At 47.5% G+C, this 18335-nt stretch overlaps 1 non-coding gene across 1 annotated transcript; it reads right to left on the bottom strand.

The window, feature by feature from the left end:
* Positions 1-8745: 8745 nt before the first annotated feature.
* On the bottom strand, positions 8746-8883 carry LOC119948633. The gene has a single exon (XR_005457017.1). It is a non-coding gene; the product is annotated as a small nucleolar RNA SNORA7 (small nucleolar RNA).
* Positions 8884-18335: the final 9452 nt, after the last annotated feature.

Raw genomic sequence — 18335 nt, 5'->3', positions numbered from 1 at the left:
ACAGATGGGGTGTGGATCTAGGAGAGTGGGAGAAAGACCTCAATCTATGAGCTTTGGACACATGATAGTCTCCCCACTCCCAACCCCACAGCACTTATGTACATATCTTTAAATTATATATTATAAATTATTTCTTTATATTGATGTCTGTCTCCCCCTCTAGACTGTAAGCTCCTTATGGGCAGGGAACATATCTGTTAATTCTGTTGTATTATACTCTCCCAAGTGCTTAGAACAGTGCTCTCCACCTAGTAAGTGCTCAATAAATACCATTGATTGAGAGAATGACGGGGAAGATGGTGTGATCTGGGGAGAGACAGGTTTCAGTGATGGTGAGGAGGAGAAGTGACTGGGTTCATTCATTCATTTATTCAATCATTCACTCTTTGGGAACAGGTCTTAGTACACTGTCTTAGTACATAGTACAAGTGCTTAGTACAGTGCTCTGCACACAGTAAGCGCTCAATAAATGCGATTGAAACAGGTCAAGAGTGAAAGGGGATTTGCTCACAATGGAGAGGGTTCTGCAAACCCTGTTTGGCTGGGGTTTGGGGCCAAAGAAGAAGAGAGGGAGGGATAGTAGCAGGGGAGGGGATGGATTAAATGGGAGTAAGCTCCTCACCTGCCTTCTCTCCCACAAACCCCCTCCCCACAAATCTGTCCTGTCCCCCAACAGAGACCTCTGATCTTCTGACCTCTTTCAGTTTCCTCAAGTCATCATGCTCCATTTAGTCTCCATACCAAACTACCTTCCCTTGATGACCAAATTGACGCCCTCAAACTCCAACCTCTCTACTGACCTCAACTCACTCACTCCCCTATCCCTTCGTCAATCTCATACCACTAACCCGCGGCCTTGGGTCACCTCCACAGTCCACTCGCTTCTCTCCTGTGCATGAGCCAAAGAGCTCTGCTGGCAGAAATCCAGACATCAGGCCGACCTCATTCACCTTGAGTTGATCCTTGCCTGAGAAGCAGCGTGGCTCAGTGGAAAGAGCCCGGGCTTTGGAGTCAGAGGTCATGGGTTCAACCCCGGCTCAGCCAGTTGTCAGCTGTGTGACTTTGGGCAAGTCACTTAACTTCTCTGTGCCTCAGTTACCTCATCTGGAAAATGGGGATTGAGACTGTGAGCCCCCCGTGGGACAACCTGATCACCTTGTAACCTCCTCAGCGCTTAGAACAGTGCTTTGCACATAGTAAGTGCTTAATAAATGCCATTATTATTATTATTTTACTCTGCTCTCTCCTGTGCCCAGCAACATCATTTCTCTATCCTTCTTGACTCTCGTGCCCATTGTCCTCACCAGTTGTTTCTGAAATTTAACTCCCTCTTCAAACCTCCTGTCCCAAGACCTCCCCTATCTCTTGTCCCTAATGACCTGGTCACCTACTTTATTGAGGAAAAATTGAAACCATCAGGCATGATCTCCTTAAAGTTTCCTCTGCTCCTTTCCAGCCCCTTCCTCTTCCTACCCCTTCTTCAACTCTTCCATCTTTCCTAGCAGTATCTCAAGAGGAGCTCTCCTGCCTTCTCTCAAAATCTACCCCCTCCATCTGTGCCCCCAACCCCATCCCTTCGCATCTTATCAAAGCACTTTCCCCCTCTCTTCTTCCCTCCTGCTGCCATCTTCAACTGTTCACTCTCCAATGGCTTTTTCCCCACTGCTTTCAAACACGCTCACGTCTTCTGTATCCTAAAAAAACCCTCTCTTGACCCCAGGGCTCCCTCAAGTTATCGCCCCATCTCCCTCCTAGTGTTGCTTTCCAAAATCCTTGAGCGAGTCATCTCCAGTTCCTCTCCTCCAGTTTTCTACTTGACCCCCTTCAATCTGGCCTAGCTTCTTATCGTCCCACCCAAACCCTGTCCTCTCCATGACTTTCCCATCACTGTAAGCGGCACCACCATCCTTCCTGTTTCACAAGTCCGTAAACTTGACGTTATCCTTGACTCCTCTCTCTCATTCAACCCACACATTCAATCCATCACTAAATCATGTCAGATCGACGTTCACAACATCACTAAAATCCGCTCTTTCCTCTCCATCCAAACAGCTACTACCTTAATCCAGTCACTTATTCTATCCTGTCTTGATTACTGTATCAGTCTTCTTGCTGACCTCCCTGCCTCCTGTCACTCCCCACTCCAGTCCATACCTCACTCTGTTGCCCGGCTCATTTTTCTACAAAAACGTTCAGGCCATGTTTCCCCACTCTTCAAGAACTTTCAGTGGTTGCCGATCCACCTCCGCATCAAACAGAAACTCCTCACCATTGGCTTTAAAGCCTTCAATTGTCCTGCCCCCTCTTATCTCCCCTCACTACTCTCCTACTACAACCCAGCCCACACACTTCACTCCTCTAAGGCTAACCTCCTCGCTGTACCTCGATCTCATCTATCTCGTCGCCGACCCCTCGCCCGCATCCTGCCTCTGGCCTGGAACACCTCCCCACCTCAAATCCGACAGACAATTACTCTCCCCCGGCCTTCAAAGCCTTACTGAAGGTAGACCTCCTCCAAGAGGCCTTCCCTGACTAAGCTCTGATTTCCTCTTCTCCCACTCCCTTCTCTGTCACCCTGACTTGCTCTCTTTATTCATTCCCCCCTCCCAGCCCCACAGCACTTACGTACATATCTGTAATTTCTTTATTTATGTTAATGTCTATCTCCCCTTCTAGACTGTAAACTCACTGTGGGCAGGGAATGTGTCTGTTATATTGTACTTTCCCAAGCACTTAGTAGAATGCCCTGCACACAGTAAGCACTGTTAAAGTCCTAGAACCTCAAGGGTCATATTTTCTAGACCCTGAACTGGAGTAACCACAGATGTCAACTCCTGGTCCTGCGAGAGTTCAGCTTCCCAACATTAGGAAGGGTTGTGATGGTGGACTCCTTGAGGAGGTGGCTGGAGAAGAAGTCTCCTGATGTGGTTTCAGGCCCATCATCTCAGTTCAGCTTCCATCAGTCCCTCTAATCTCAAGAATTTCTGTTGAGGAAGGGTAGTTTTAGGCTTTCCTAGAGGTTTGTGGGGGTTCAAGGGAGGGAGGTCCGCTTCAAACCAGAGAGTCCCTTCCATAATAGATTCCGGTAATCAATCAATCAATCAATCATATTTATTGAGCGCTTACTGTGTGCAGAGCACTGTACTAAGCGCTTGAGAAGTACAAGTTGGCAACATATAGAGACGGTCCCTACCCAACAGTAGGCTCACAGTCTAGAAGGGGGAGACAGAGAACAAAACAAAACATATTAACAAAATAAAATAAATAGAATAGATATGTACTAGTAAAATAGAGTAATAAATGCGTACAAACATATATACAGGTGCTGTGGGGAAGGGAAGGAGGTAAGGCGGGGGGGTGGGGAGGGGAAGGAGGGGGAGAGGAAGGTGGGGGCTCAGTCTGGGAAGGCCTCCTGGAGGAGGTAGGCTCTCAGTAGGGCCTTGAAGGGAGGAAGAGAGCTAGCTTGGTGGATGTTGGGAGGGAGAGCATTCCAAGCCAGGGGGATGACGTGGGCTGGGGGTTGACGGCGGGACAGGCGAGAATGAGGCACGGTGAGAAGATTAGCGGCAGAGGAGTGGAGGGTACGGGCTGGGCTGGAGAAGGAGAGGAGGGAGGTGAGGTAGGAGGGGGCGAGGTGATGGACAGCCTTGAAGCCCAGGGTGAGGAGTTTCTGCCTGATGCGCAGGTTGATTGGTAGCCACTGGAGATTTTTGAGGGGGGGAGTAACATGCCCAGAGAGTTTCTGGACAAAGACAATCTGGGCAGCGGCGTGAAGTATGGATTGAAGTGGGGAGAGACAAGAGGATGGGAGATCGGAGAGGAGGCTGATACAGTAGTCCAGACGGGATAGGATGAGAGCTTGAAACAGCAGGGTAGTGGTTTGGATGGAGAGGAAAGGGCGGATCTTGGCAATGTTGCGGAGCTGAGACCGGCAGGTTTTGGTGACGGCTTGGATGTGAGGGGTGAACGAGAGAGCGGAGTCGAGGATGACACCAAGGATGCGGGCTTGTGAGACGGGAAGGATGGTACTGCCGTCAACAGTGATGGGAAAGTCAGGGAGAGGGCAGGGTTTGGGAGGGAAGACAAGGAGTTCAGTCTTGGACAATCAGGACAATCAGTACCAGTCTTGGTATTGATTAGTCCTGATCCAAAAGGCAGCCCCCTTCAGCTCACCAGATTGTGATTTAGCAGAGGGCATCTGGAAGCTTGCCCCTGATGAAACACCTTGCTTTTAGCCCCAGTTAATCGGTCGAGCGACGGTATTTATTGAATGCATACTTTGTACAGAGCACTGTAGGGAAGCAGCGTGGCTCAGTGGAAAAAGCCCAGGCTTGCGAGTCAGAGGTCATGGGTTCTAATCCCACCTCTGCCACTTGTCAGCTGTGTGACTTTAGGCAAGTCACTTAACTTCTCTGTGCCTCAGTTACCTCATCTGTAAAATGGGGATTAAGACTGTGAGCCCCCTGTGGGACAACCTGATCACCTTGTACCCTCCCCAGCGCTTAGAACAGTGCTTTGCACATTGTAAGCGCTTAACAAATGCCACCATTATTATTATTATTATTATCATTATTATTATTACTGTACTAAGCACTTGGGGGAGTACAATACAATAATGTGGGCAGTCATGGTCCCTAACCTCAATTGTCAGCTGTGTGACTTTGTGGAAAGAGCCTGGGCTTGGGAGTCAGAGGTCGTGGGTTCTAATCCTGGCTCCGCCACTTGTCAGCTGTGTGACTTTGGGCAAGTCACTTGACTTCTCCGTGTCTCAGTTACCTCATCTGTAAAATGGGAATTAAGACTGGGAGCCCCACGTGGGACAACCTGATCACCTTGTTTCCCCCCCAGCGCTTAGAACAGTGCTTCGCACATAGTAAGTGCTTAACAAATACCATCATTATCAAGCGCTTAGTACAGTGCTCTGCACACAGTAAGCGCTTAATAAATATGATTGAATGAATGAATGAAGTCACTTAACTTCTCTGTGCCTCAGTGACCTCATCTGCAAAATGGGGATGAAGACTATGAGCCCCCCGTGGGACAACCTGATTACCTTGTAGCTTCCCCAGCGCTTAGAACAGTGCTTTGCACATAGTAGGTGCTTAATAAATGTTATTATTATTATTAAGGCACACCATCTAGAGGCTTTTTTCTTCCTGGGGTGACAATCTACTGACAAGTTGTTACCAACTTGTACTTCCCAAGCGCTTAGTGCAGTGCTCTGAACACAGTAAGCGCTCAATAAATACGATTGATGATGATGATGACAATCCCCATTCTTGGGCATGCAGGTCTCCAGGGTCTTAGTCAAGCCCTGCTACCCCTTGGAAACGATCCAAACCCCCTTGAAAACTGCATCCACTCCAGGCCACTCCAGCTCCATATGGTTAGTCCCTTCTGTGGAGGAAGCGTCTTCATTATGGTTTAATTCTGTCTTCACAGAACCCCCCATGAGGGTGAGAGGCAGCATCATCCCCATTTTCCGGACGGATAAATAGGTGTAGAGTAGTCCCAGGTGCTGACCATTTCAAGCCAAGGGGAGTAGGGTGACTCTGGAGCCAAGTAGGGGAAGGGGGACAGGGAAGAGATGGCGGGGAACCTTCCACCTGTTGATAAAAGGTGGAAGGTTCTAAGCCCAGCTTAGGGGAGAGGGGAACACCATGAGAACAAGTTGGGCCCAAGGCTGCCAGCGGAAAGGTGAGATCATTTTGACTGTTTCTGTACCTTACTGTCCCAGTTTCAGACCCAGGCCAGACACTGCCACAGTTTGAGGGGGAGAGAGGTCTGGATAAGAAGGAGGGCCAAGGAGAGGCAGGAGAGAAAGGGGGAAAGAGTTTGGTTCGAAGTAGGGCCCCAAGCCTCAGGAATATGGATGTCCAACCACATCAGAGTACTTAATGTGAGGTGCCGGTTTGGGGCCTAAAATTTTGGCCTGTCAGGGACAGAGCCAGGATGGCCTCCAGGAGTATTCTCTAAACTGCAGTCAAATAAATCTTCTAAGACACCACCACCCTGCCACACTCACTCCGGCCCCACTCCACGATCTGTCGGTGAAAGGGCTTTGCTGGGGACAGGAGGGGATGGCTGGCTAGCCAGCCACCGAAGACAGCGCTGGGCACACAGCCTCAGAACTTGGGGTAATGTGCATGGAAGAGGTGGGGCCGCAGCTGCTGGAGACCAAAGAGACAGCAGATGGCAGGGGGGCAGTGATGGATGGCACGCAGACCCTCCCCAGCCCCATCCCACCCTTCATCCCCTCCATTGCGCCTGAACACGAGTTCCGGAAATTTTTCTTATACCACAACTGAGTTGGGGCTGGTTCCAGTCGGCCATGATAGCCTGAGAGACCCTAGCTGAGACCTGAAGATAAAGAAGGTCTTCCATGAGTTGGGCTCATGCTACAGAGTCCTGGGTTTTGGGGAGGGGGGCGGTGGCACAGAAGGGAAGAGGAGCAGAGCTGCCACCATAGTCCACCAGTCCCAAGACAACTAGCCCACTCAATCACTTTGCCCCCTCCTTGTTACTCTCCTATGACAACCCAGCTTGCACACTTCAATCCTCTAATGCTAACCTTCTTGCTGTACCTCGATAATAATAATAGTATTAAGTGCTTACTTTGTGCCAAGCACTGTTCTAAGCACTGGGGTAGATACAAGATAATCCGGTTGGACACAGTCCCAGTCCACATGGGGCTCACAGTCTTAACCCCATTTTACAGATGAGGTGACTAAGAGAAGTTAAGTGACTGGCCACACAGCAGACAAGGGGCAGAACTGGGATTAAAACGCACATCCTCTGATTTCCAAGCCCGTGCTCTTGCCACTAGGCCATGCTGCCTCCCGCACTGTCTTGCCACCTACCTCTTACCCACGTCCTGCCTCTGGCTTGGAATGCCCTCCCTTCTCATATCAGACAAACAACTACTCTCCCCTCCTTCAAAGCCTTATTGAAAGCACATCTCCTCCAAGAAGCCCCCCCTAACTAAGCCCTCCTTTCCTTTTCTCCCACTCCCATCTGCATCGCCCTGACTTGCTCCCTTTATTCAGCCAAGCCCCACCGCATTTATGTCCATATCTGTAATTTATTTATTTATATTAATATCGGTCTCCCCCTCCAGACTGTAAGCTTGTTGTGGGCAGGGAGTGTGTCTGCTTATTGTTATATTGTACTCTCTCAAGCGCTCAGTACGGTGCTTTGCACACAGTAAGCTCTCAGTAAATACAGTTGAATTGCAGGGCCCAGGAAATTGGGGGTCGGGGGCTGGAGAAGAGATTTAGAGGGTGGGAATTCCTTCTTCTTCCTTCTTTCCCCAGCCCCCCGAGTTGGTGACATCTCTCCATGAAGGGTGGGACTATCCAAAGTGTTGCTGAGGAGGAGGGGAAGTGATACTGCTTAGAACAGTGCTTGGCACATAGTAAGCGCTGCCTGGGGCGATTGCTCTGATTGTCCCTATTCAGGGATGGCTCTGCCTCCTTTCTTCTCTCCTCCTATTTGTCCGTTGCCTCCACCGCTGTCAGCAGTCCTCATATGCCCCAGTTCCAAGGACAGGAGAACTTTGTCACCATTTTCTAAGCCATGTATAGCCCTGGCTAGGCAGTTTCTAGCCCCAGAGAGGGGCCGCAGCCCTCTCACTGTCTGTGGGTGAGAAGTAGCATGGCCTAGTGGAAAGGCCTGGGAGCATGGCCTGGGATTTAGAAGACATGGCCACTTGCCTGCTGTGTGACCTTGTGTGAGTCACTTAACATCTGCAAAATGAGACTTCAGTACCTCTTCTCCCTTCTACTTAGACGGTGAGCCCCATGTGGGACCTCACTATTTTGTATCTACCCCAGCACTTAATACAGTGCTTGGTACATAATAAGCACTCAACAAATACCACACTTATAATAATTATAATAGCAATTAGAAAATGACCTGATCTTTCTTGGCTCCTTCTTTCCTTTAATGCTCCCCATTTGGTCCATGTTCCTTGACTGGATCATCAAATCATTTCAGTTTCCCCCTCCTTTCCTCTCCCCCGCCCCCCCGCCCACCACAAACGGAGAAACCTTTGGAAATGGTTGCTTTATTTCAGATATACTGTGGCAGGGGGAATGTACAGCCCCTCCTAAATACTGACAGGCCAGAGGAGATTATTAGGTGGGCGGCTAGAGCTGAAGGATTGGTGACAGGTTTCCCAAGTTAATAAAGGGGGAAAGTCCTAATGTTTTTGAGGGCCCCAGGGTTCCACGTTTGGGCCTGGCCCAGTCATAATAATAATAATAATGGCATTTATTAAGTGCTTACTATGTGCAAAGTACTGTTCTAAGCACTGGGGAGGTAACAAGGTGATCAGGTTGTCCCACGGGGGGCTAACAGTTTTAATCCCCATTTTACAGATGAGGTAACTGAGGCACAGAGAAGTTAAGTGACTTGCCCAAAGTCACAGAGCTGACAATTGGCATAGTTGGGATTTGAACCCCTGACCTCTGACTCCAAAGCCCGTGCTCTTTCCACTGAGCCCTGCTGCTTCTCGCACGGTCCTGTCTTATGCCGTCGAGACATCTCCTACCCATAGCGATGCCATGGACACATCTCTCCCAGAACGCCCCACCTCCATCTGCAATCATTCTGGTAGTGGATCCATAGAGTTTTCTTGGTAAAGATATGGAAGTGGTTTACCATTGCCTCCTTCCACGCAGTCAACTTGAGTCTCTGCCCTCGACTCTTTCCCATGCCACTGCTGCCCCGCACGGGTGAGTTTTGACTTGTAGCAGATCGCCTTCCACTCGCTAGCCACTGCCCAAGCTAGGAATGGAATGGGTGTGCCTCTGTTTGACTCTCCCCGCCATAGTCGAGACTGGTAGAGGACTGGAAACTCTCCAGGCGTGACCCTGAGAGGGGTCAGCCTGCTAGGCGGAGCCGATTCAGACAAGGGTTATTTCAGCCATGATACCCTTCTTCATCCAGGCATACCAACCAACCTAACTGGGCACACAATTGCTGGCTGCTTCCCCGGGACTGCTGGCATTCGTTTGCTCCCATGGGGCTCTGGGGACTGTCCTGAGACTCTGCTGGGCAGGAGTGAGCTGAGGTGGGGGTGGGTGGCGGGGGAAGAAAAGCCTCAAATGCTCTCTCAAGTTAGGTGAACTGATGACTGGGTTTCTAGCCTGGGGGCGAGCTCGGCAGTGAGACTTGGGCTGAGGGGTTCCTTACTGTTGGTTCTGGCTTCCCGGCACTAAATCGACTGTAGTTCATTCATTCAATCATATTTATTGAGCATTTACGGTGTGCAGAGCACTGTGCTAAGCCCTTGGGAAGAAGTTACGCTGACGCTCTGCTTCAGTCTTACCCTGAGTAATCAGGCCAAACCAATATTTTCAGTGGGAAATGTTTCTTCCCCGAGCGTGTTCGCTGTTTTCCTGCCTGCTATGGCTCCCATCTGAAGAAGTCTGACTTCTCAAAGAGGCTAAAGCCCCAACCCATCTCCTAGAATTAAACGTGCCATATGTTATTTTGGGTGCCTTCTGCATAGATGGGATATTTCTGAAGAAAACATGCAAAATTCCTGGCTAAAGAATAGTGACTGTTTTTTAACCACAGATTGCCAACACTTGGGCTAGGAAATTACCCTTCTCGTGTATAAGTTCGGGTTTGTTTCACTTACCGCATGTGCATTCAAACAATTCAAAGGATCAAAACTGGAATTTATTCAAATGAGATTTTGCTTATTTTATCCTGGCACTTGCATAGTGTATGGAATTAGGCTGTAACTGTAATCACTATCCTTGTGCTTGAAAAACAACTTAATATCTAGGCATGTAAATCTTTTATCCTCCAATATTCTCCTGCGATGCCCCCTTACTCTCCGTGCCCAGTATTGTGTATGAATATTATGATAGTGATTGGCCTGGAATTGGAGCTGCCTGTTGGAAATGCTATATTAAAGAACTATTTTGAGACTCAGGCCGAGTTTGCTACGAAGTCTGAGAGAAAGAGCGAGAGAGAGCGAGAGAGAAAGAGAGAGAGAGAGAGAGAGAGAGTGCTCAGAGTGAAAAGGCACTTCCTCTACAATTCACTTGCTTCATTATCGCAAATGAGGCTTGGAAGTCTGTAACCAGAAACTTTTTTTATTTAAAAATAGAAAGACGTTTTTTAAGCTGATTTTTAAATGAAAACTTCATGGCCTGGACATTTTTTTCATTTTGTGTTCTAAAGGAACAAGAGGTGAAAAATAAAAAAGGCTTATAGGAGATGGTCAAAGACTGAAGAAAATGTCACCTCTAGCAACCTTCTACTTTGTCTGCTCTCGAAGGAATGGAACAAACCCTCTGCTCTTAGTCTGCCCCCATTTATCCCAACCATCTGTCTTGTTTCGTTTTGCTTACTGTGTGCAGAGCACTGTACTGAGTGCTTGGGAAGTACAAGTCGGCAACACATAGAGACGGTCCCTACCCAACAACTGGCTCACAGTCTAGTTGTATGTGTATGAGGGTGTATGTAGATGCACACTTCCCAGAAGACACGAAAAAGATTGTAAACTCTTGTGCCCTGTCAAAACAGCTTAAAGAGAACTGAAGGGATGAATCAGTCTGGCACAAAGGAAACCCTGCACACAACCAAAGATCTTCATTGACAATGTGGAGCTTGCTGTCAGTGATGCAGCAGGGCACAAAGAAGTAAAAATGGAATCAAGAAGGCTGGCACATCTTTAGAAAGACTGTCAGATGGTATATGGTGGCTTCCCTAAGCAGTACCATCAGTATCACTTATGAAGAGGCTTGGAAGCAGCTGTCTTTGAAGACGTAGGACTTATCATCTCCCCTTCCATCCACTGCTCATCACATCACTGTCCTTCTCTCCCCCCACCCCCAATTTACTTTTCCTCAGCATTACACCCAATCACCTCTCTCCCACCAACCCATCCCTGCTCCACACTCTATCCCCTCCACAGTCCCCTACCCCACAAAGCCAAATAATAATAATAATTGTAGTATTTGTTCAGAGCTTACTCTGTGCCAACACCTGTACTAAGCGCTGGGGTGGATACAAACTAATCAGCAGCTCGATCAAAGGCAAACTCTTCTTTGTTCTTGATCTGTTCCTGCTGCAGCCCACTCCTCATTATTACCATTTAATAAAAACAATTATATTTATAAAGTGCATACTATGTGTCAAACACTGTTCTAAGGGCTGGGGTGATAGAAGTCAATCAGGAAGGACAGAGTTTCTTTCCCACATGGTGATCACAGTCTAAGTCGAGGGAGGAGGATTTAATCCCCTTTTACAGTTGAGGAAACTAAAGCACAGAGAAGTTAAGTGACTTACTCAGGGTCACAAAGCAAGCAGTTGACAGAACCGAATTAAAACCCAGGACCTGTGACTCCCAGGAAACTATGCTGCTTCTCCCAGCTATTGTTATCCCTGCTTGATTGATGAATTGATTGATATCTTAGCTTGGTTAGCCTTCTAATCCAGTGCATAGTTCACTCTGCTGCCTGGATCATTTGCTTAAAATGTCATTCTGCACACATCTCCCCAGTCTTCACAAACCTCCAATGGTCGTTCATTCCTTTCCCCATCAGACAGAAATGCCTAAACATTGGCTTTAAGGCAGTCCATCAACTCTCTTCTTCATTCATTCAGTCGTATTTATTGAGCACTTACTGTGTGCAGAGCACCGTACTAAGCGCTTGGGAAGTACAGATCGGCAACATCCATTCCCTTCTTCTCCATTTACACTCTTTTATCCTCTCAAGCTAATCTACTCACTGTGCCTTGTTTTCATTTCTTCTGCCACTGACCCCTTGATCACACCCTTTCCCTGGTACTTTCTCCCCCTTCCTGTCTGCCAAACCACAGCTCTCCCGATAACTCCAAAGCCCTGCTGAAATCACTTTTCCTCCAAGAGGCCTTCCCTGATTAATTTTTTGTCTCCCCAGGTCGTACCCCTCAACAATCACCTCCGCTCTTCTTTTCCCATTACGTACTATTGCGCTGAGACCCCCCCGTAGCGCTTCTGTCCACACTGACTTAAATACCCTACTATTTAAACACAAAGTCACCTCCATAGCTATTCTTCCTTTCTCGTCTTCCATCTGTAAGTCTGTGTGTGTGTGTCCCCTCTTCTAGATCATAAGCTCCCTGAGAGCAGGAATCGTGTCTTCTACCACCAGAGGATATGGAACTCTGTGCAGATTAGTTGGCCAATAAATACGCTTGATTGTTGGCTGTGGACCATACGCAAAATATGAAGGGGCCAGACTTAATCACAAGGAATGAAGTCCTGGAACAAAGCGAACCCCCGACGGCATTTATTAAGCGTGCAAAGCTATGCTTACCTTAACAAAGCACTGTTAAGTGGGGCAGGTGAGGAAAACGGACAACAGTAAAGATAGTTAAACCGTTGCTGTTGTGGTGAGGTGAAATTGGACAACCAAAAACCAGGGGTCGGAGAAAACGTTTTTAGTATAAAAACGACACGACAGTCGACACGACATTTCAGCTGAAAATGGCACAGCTGTCATAGACAGCTTGGCACACTAATCAATCAAGCATGTGTGGAACAACTCCTTTTGAGCAGAAAATTTGAGAAGATCATTAAACAAGGAGGCAAACATGAAAACAGCAGCAGGCGCTGCAAACAACAAATTTACAACACAACAAAGAACGGTCTTTATATATGCCCAGGTAGGTCCGGACTGTGGGTCTCACATTGGCCTTTTTAGCCACACATACACGAATCCACACACATTCATAGGTGAGCATCTCAGGTGGTGGCATCTTTATTGAGTACAAGGGCAATAATGATAACAATAATAATATGGTATTTGTTAAGCGCTTATTATGTGCCAAGCACAATTATATTTAATAATTATAAGGATGAATAGCAAGGAGCCAACAATCCAAGCCACCACCGGGAAGCCGCGTGGCCTAATGGATGATAATAATAATCACGGTATTTGTTAAGCGCTTACTTTGTGCCAGTCGCTGTTCTAAGCGCTGGGGTGAATGCAAGCAAATCAGCCTGGACACAGTCCCCGTCCCACGTGGGATAAAGCACGGACTGGGAGCCCGAGGACCTGGGTTCTAATCCTAGCTCCACCACCTGTCTGCTGTGTGACCTCGGGTACGTCACTTCATTTCCTCTGTGCCTCAGTTCCCTCATCTGTAAAATGGGAATTAAGATGGTGAGCCCCATGTGGGACAGGGACTGTGTCCAACCCGATTGGCTTGTATTCAACCCAGCGCTTAGTACAGTGCCTGGCACATAGTAAGCACTTAACAAATGCCACAGTTATTATTACTATTGCCTGCTGTGTGACTTGGGCAAGTCACTTCACTTCTCTGTGCCTCAGTTTCCTCAAGTGCAAAATGGGGATTCGATACCTGTTCTTCCTCCTACTTATGCTTGAGAAGCAGCATGGCTCAGTAGAAAGAGCCCGGGCTTGGGAGTCAGATGTCATGAGTTCTAGTCCCAGTGCCGCCACTTGCCTGCTGTGTGACCTTGGGCAAGTCACTTCACTTTTCTGTGCCTCAGTTCCCTCATCTGGAAAATGGGGATTAAGACGGTGAGCCCCACGGAGGACAACCGGGTTACCTTGTATCTACCCTAGCGCTTAGAACAGTGCTTGGCACATAGTAAGCGCTTACTAAATACCATTATTATTATTATTATGCTATGAACCCCATGAGGGACGGGGACTGTATCTGGCCTGATTAACTTGTATCTACCCCAGCACTTAGAATGGTACTTGGCACAGAGTAAAAGCTTAACGAACACATTAAAAGGGAAAAAAAAAAACACATAAAAATGATATGACTCTCCGAGCGTCCCATTGCCTTCTCCAGGAAGCCTTCGATTTAAGTGATTAAGTTCAATGGAGCAGGGAAAGACAGAAGGTTAGGCTTCTGTAGATTTCTGCGTTTGCCTCTCTATGCAAAAGCTTTCCTTAAATGTTGTACATTGTAGGAAATGTCGCTGCAGATCATTCCCTGCCCAGGCTTAGAGTCCCTGATATGTGTAGTTGGGGATGTCAATCAATTAATGGTATTTACTGGGGGCTTACTGTGTGCAGAGCACTGTACTAAGCACTTGGGAGAGTCAGTACAACAGAGATGGTAGACATGATCCCTGTTCTCAAGGAGCTTTACAGTCTAGAGGGCGAGACAGACATTAAAATAAACTACAGATCGGGGAAATGGCTGAGTGTGAGGATATGCACTTAAGAGCTGACGGGTTGAGGGTGGGGTGAATATTAAGTATTTAAAGGGCATAGATCCAAGTGCATATACAACGCAGAAGGAAGAGCCAGTAGGAGAAATGAGGGTTTAGTCAGGGAAGGCCTCTTAGAGGAGATTCATTCAATCATATTTATTGAGAGCCTACTGTGTGCGGAGCACTGTACTAAGCACTTGGGAGAATACAATATAACAATAACAGACGCGTTCCCTGCACAAGTCTTGAGGGAGAGACAGACATTAATATAAGTAAATAATTTACAGATATGAATCCTTGAATCCACAACACAAGAATTGAGATTATTCTTGTTGTGGCGTCTTGAATCCACAGCACATTTCCTTACCTGAGAAGTGACAAAATTCCCATGCCCGGCCCCATATCATTTTAACTAGGGAGTTTTCGAAAAATTAGAATCAAGCCTCGTTTCCTGAAGGGAATAGCCACGAAAGCAGCAGAATACCTCAATGGAGAGACCAAATTTCTTTCCCAGAAAAGCTTGCCGAAGAAGTCAGCAATGAGTAACTGCTGCCATCATGTGGATCGATTCTGAGTTTGTGCTCTTGACTATTTGGGGAATTTCCTTTTTTTTGTCTGAATTTATGAGTAAGCACTTATTGTGGTCCCATGCTTGCTTAGACCCCCCCCCATACAAAATGAGGTTCCTGCTCTCCGAGGGCTTCCGTCACATGGCTTAGTGGCTAGAGCACGGGCCTGGGAGTTATAAGGTCATGGGTTCTAATCCCTGCTCTGCCACTTGTCTGCTGTGTGACCTTGGGGAAGTCACTTGATTTTCCTGTGTCTCAGTTACCTCATCTGGAAAATGGGGATTGAGACTGTGAGCCCCATGTGGAACAGGGACTTTGACCAATCCGATTTGCCTGTATTCACCCCAGCGCTTAGTACAGTGCCTGGCATATAGTAAGTGCTTAACAAATATCACAATTATTATTATTATTATTATCAGAGAATTCTTCCAAATAAATTTAAATGAATAAGGGGAAAAGGAACAAGCTGTCTAATCTAGCCTAATCTAATCTCCAAGACTCACTGGAAAAGGGGGAGGAGTCACCTTCCTTCTCTCTCCCCAATTCTGCTATTGCACCATCCCACCTGCCCCATCCCTCTCTTTTCCTTCCTTGGAAGCCCCTACCATCTACTACAGTTGCTCCGTCTACACCACCACCACCACCCCAGACCTCTCCTCCAACTTCCTGAACCATTTTTATCCCTTTTTCACATTCCTTCTCTCTTTCTCCATGCCTAAATTGACCCTTGAGGACTTAAATATCTCTCCTAGACCTCTCAACTGCCTTCAACACTGTGGCCCACCGCCTTCTCCTGAAAACATTATCCAACCTTGGTTTCACTGCCACAGTCCTCTCTGGGTTCTCCTCATATCTCTCTGACTGCTCCTTCTCAGTCTCTTTCACAGGCTTCTCCTCTGCCTCCCACCCCCTAACTGTGAGAGTTCCTCAGGGCTCAGTGCTGGGTCCCCTTCGATCTACAACAACTTTCTTGGAGAATGCAATCGCTCCCAAAGCTTCAACGACCATCTATACTCAGATGATTCTCAAATTTACTTCTCCAGCCCTGATCCCTCTCCTTCTCTGCAGTCTCACATTTCCTCCTGCCTTCGGGACATCTCTGCCTGGATGTCCCGCTGACATCTCAAACTAACATGTCCAAAACAAAACTCCTTACCTCCCCGCTAACCCTGTTCTCCCCCATGTCTTTCCCATCACTGTAGACAATACCACTACCCTCCCTAACTCACAAGCCCAAAAGCTTGGCGTTTCCTTGACTCATCTCTCTCATACAACCCATATATTCAATCTATCACCAAATCCTGTTGCTTCTACCTTCAGAGCATTTCTAAAATCCACCCTTTCCTCTCCATCCAAACTGCTACTACACTGATCCAAGCACTTAGCCCACCTTGACTACTTCAGTTGCCTCCTCACTGATCTCCCTGCCTCCTGTCTCTCCCCACTCCAGTCCATACTTCACTCTGTGGCCGGGTCATTTTTCTAAAAAAAATTCAGTCCACATCGTCCCACTCCTCAAGAACCTCCAGTGGCCGCCCATCCAACTTCACATCAAACAGAAACTCCTTACCACTGGCTTTAAAGAACTCAATCAGTTCACCTCATCCTACGTCGCCTCACTGATCTCCTACTACAGCCCAACCCGCACTCTTTGCTCCTCTCAATCCATTTTACTCACTGCTCTGATTTCATCTATCTTGCTGCCGATCCCTTTCCCACATCCTCCTCCTAGCCTGGAACTCCCTCCCCCTCCGTATATGCCATATGGCCACCCACTCCACCTTCAAAACACTATTAAAGTCCCACCTCCTCCAAGAGGCCTTCCCAGATTAAGCCCTCTTTTCCCCAACTCCCCCTCCCGTCTGCGTTGTCTATGCACATGGATCCGTAACCTTTGGGCACTTAATAATAATAATTTTGGTATTTGTTAAGCACTTAGTATGTGCCAAGCCCTGGGGTAGTAATGATAATAACGATGGCATTTGTTAAGCGCTTACTATATGAAAAGCACTCTTCTAAGTTGTGGGGAGGATACAAGGTGATTAAGTTGTCCCATGTGGGGCTCACAGTCTCAATCCCCATTTTCCAGATGAGGGAACTGAGGCACAGGAAAGTTAAGTGACTTGCCCAAAGTCACACAGCTGACAAGTGGCAGAGCCGGGATTTGAACCCATGACGCCTGACTCCCAAGCCCGTGCTCTTTCCACTGAGCCAAGATACGAAAGAATCAGGTCCCACAATCGGCTCACGGTGTAAGCAGGAAAGAGAACAGGTTTTGAATCCCCATTTTGCAGAGAACTCAAGTGAATTGCCCAGGATCACCTAGCAGACAAGTGGCAGAGCTGAGATTAAAACGCAGATATTTTGAGTTCCCGCTTATACTCTTTCCACTAGGCCTCACTGTTTCCAACCTCACCCTGCCCTTATCTCCACAGAATTTATGTACAGATCCATAATTTATTAATTTATATTAATATCTCTCTCCCCCTAGAGACCGAAAACTAATTTTTAAGGGAATTCGTTAAGCATTTACCATGTGTCAGGTACTGTAGTAAACGCTAGGATAGATACAAGCTAATCAGGTTGGACACGGTGAGCATCTGTCCCACATTGGGCTCACGGTTTTGAACCCCATTTTACAGATTATGTAACTGGGGCACAGAGAGGTTAACTGACTCGCTTGGGGTCACACAGCAGACAAGTGGCAGACCTGGGATTAGAACCCAGGTCTTCTGGGTCCCAGGCCCATGCTCTTCTAGCTCTTAGAACCGTGCCTGGCACATAGTAAGTGCTTCCACTAGGCCTTACTGTTTTTCTGTGGGCCTACTGGGCAGGGAATGTGTCTATCAACTCTGCGGTATTGTACTCTCCCAAGCGCTTAGTACAGTGCTCTGCACACAGTAAGTGCTCAATAAATACCTTTGATTGATAGTCCCCCCTGACTTTCTCTATCTCCTCCTCTCAAAAAGGCTCATTTCCCTTTTCTTCTGCCCCTCTACTCTTTTTTATCTCCTCTTTCTTCCAGTGCAGAGAAAAAGAAAGGGGGAAGTTATAAGGGGAAGGGGCGGGTTGGGGGTCGGGGGGTAATCTAGTCCTTTCTTTAATAAAAGTCCCAATTATATAGCGCTCCACCACTTTCCAGGATGGAATGTTCCTGCTGACCCCGGCAGGATCTGCTCTTCAATATCTGCTCTTTATGGTTCCCTCCTGTTTAATTAACCCTCAGTTGCCTCATCTGCAAAATGGGGATTCAATACCCGTTCTCCCTCCTACTTAGACTGTGAGCCCCATGTGGGACTTGATTAGCTTGTATAAGCTTGGGAGAGTATAATATAACAACAAACAGAAACATTCTTGCCCACAGCAAGCTCACAGTCTGGGGGGGAGACAAATATCACTATAAATAAGTAGATAAATAAATAAATTACGGATATATACATATGTGCTGTGGGGATGGGAGGGAGGATGATTGGAGGAAGTAAGAGCAGCGCAGAAGGGAATGGGAGAAGAGAAAAGGAGGACTTAGGGAAGGCTTCTTGGAGGAGATGTGCCTTCAATAAGGTTTTATA

The sequence above is a fragment of the Tachyglossus aculeatus genome, chromosome X4, assembly GCF_015852505.1.
Source record: "Tachyglossus aculeatus isolate mTacAcu1 chromosome X4, mTacAcu1.pri, whole genome shotgun sequence".
In the NCBI taxonomy this organism is placed as follows: domain Eukaryota; kingdom Metazoa; phylum Chordata; class Mammalia; order Monotremata; family Tachyglossidae; genus Tachyglossus; species Tachyglossus aculeatus.
The sequence above is the reverse complement of the archived record's forward strand: the minus strand, read 5'-3'. Positions and strand labels throughout refer to the sequence as shown.